This window comes from Hibiscus syriacus, unplaced genomic scaffold (genome assembly GCF_006381635.1).
Source record: "Hibiscus syriacus cultivar Baekdansim isolate YM2019G1 unplaced genomic scaffold, ASM638163v2 tig00117056_pilon, whole genome shotgun sequence".
Classification (NCBI taxonomy): Eukaryota; Viridiplantae; Streptophyta; class Magnoliopsida; order Malvales; family Malvaceae; genus Hibiscus; species Hibiscus syriacus.
The window spans coordinates 4088082-4089673 of NW_024063539.1; positions in this window are offsets into that span (position 1 = coordinate 4088082).

Genomic DNA, 1592 nt, shown 5'->3' on the forward strand with positions numbered 1-1592 from the left:
GCGATAGCTTGGCGACTCCGCTGGGGATAGGTAAGTAAGTCAGGCCAGAAATTAATTTTCTGTAATCTTTTTAGCGAAAATTACAAGTTTAAATTTTAATTTATTTATTCGATTCTAATTATTCATCTTTGATTATTTTTCAAATAAATAGTTGTACTGACGTTTTTTTCAATGATTTCAATTTTTCAAAATTTTCATCTCAAGCTCTATACCCGAGCTTCAAACCCTTTTTAAGTAAGGGTGAAAGTGATGCATTCGTGAGAATTTATTCTCCGTGCGGGCCTAACAAGTAACCTTCAGAATTCATATACCTTATGTCTTCGTGTGAATTTATTCACCGTACGGGCATAAGGGAATATTTCCTCTCGAGTTTAACTTAGTCCACATAAGCTTATAATGGGCATAGGGCTAAAGGTTTGACAAGCCCAAGGGGGCACCAGCAAGGAGAACTCGAGTACCTTTTTAGAACCTAAACTGAGAGACTACAGGGAATTAGAGCCCACCCCAAAACCTCATTTCAAACCCTAGGCTGCCTTGATATTATTTCCTTCTTTATTTCATGTTCGAAGCATGTGAACTAGAAAAATATGTGGTTAGGACTTGTTCAAAATCAACTTGCGGGATAAAGATCATGTCCGGGTAGGAATAATAAACATGCGGGGTAGATATCATGTGGGGTAGGACTTTTATTTTCATTATTGTTTTGATTTACCTCACTAACTCTTTTCACATTTTTGTTCTATTCCTTTTTTTTGCATCATTCAAAAGAGGTGTCAATACAACAAAAACGTGTTCGTTAAACGTAAATAATCTGTATTAATGGACAAAGGGGTTATAATACAATAGATGAAAAGCTCAAAAGTCCAGCTATAGTCAGAAAATAACCAGAATGGACCGAGATTTATACTGTGCACACCAAAAGTTAACTTTTCGGGTTGGCAAAGGTTGCAGGGGCAAGACAAGAAAAAGTTGTTGACCTGGAGAGTCTCTTCAAAGATAACAAGAACGAGATGACAAAGCGATAGCTGAAACTGGAGACCATTGTTGACAAATTCAAGAAGCAAGTAGATAAACTTCAGATAGTTCCTATAGATGGAAGGATCCAATGGCGCTTTCGTTAGGAACAGGCTCAGCAGAGAGTAAAAGCCGGAGATGCGGTCATTCGAGACTTTTTGGAGCAAGCAGCTCATCACTTGCACAGTTTAACCAGAGAAATCAGAACTGTTCGACAGTGTATTCAATCAGTGTCAGAAAAAAGGCGAAAGACGAATCAATATGTCAGAAGTTGTTCGAGGTCTATACCTTCAAAATGTTTTTTGTCTCCTAAGATGTAACACTTTTGTCCCCAATAAGAATTATTTATAATAACAAACACATTTTTGGATCAATGTCTCGAACATTTCATGCAACATGTATTTAAACATATTTTTCATTTTGTTCATTTCTTTACATTTGCATTAACTAACAGAAGTGTGTCTCATCGAAAGGAACGAATATTAGACATACCGCCTCGAGCATAAGACACTCCCGAAGAAAAATTTGCACTTCTGTGGGTATTTCAAAAGAAGCCATGCCAAGTGAAATAATTTAAA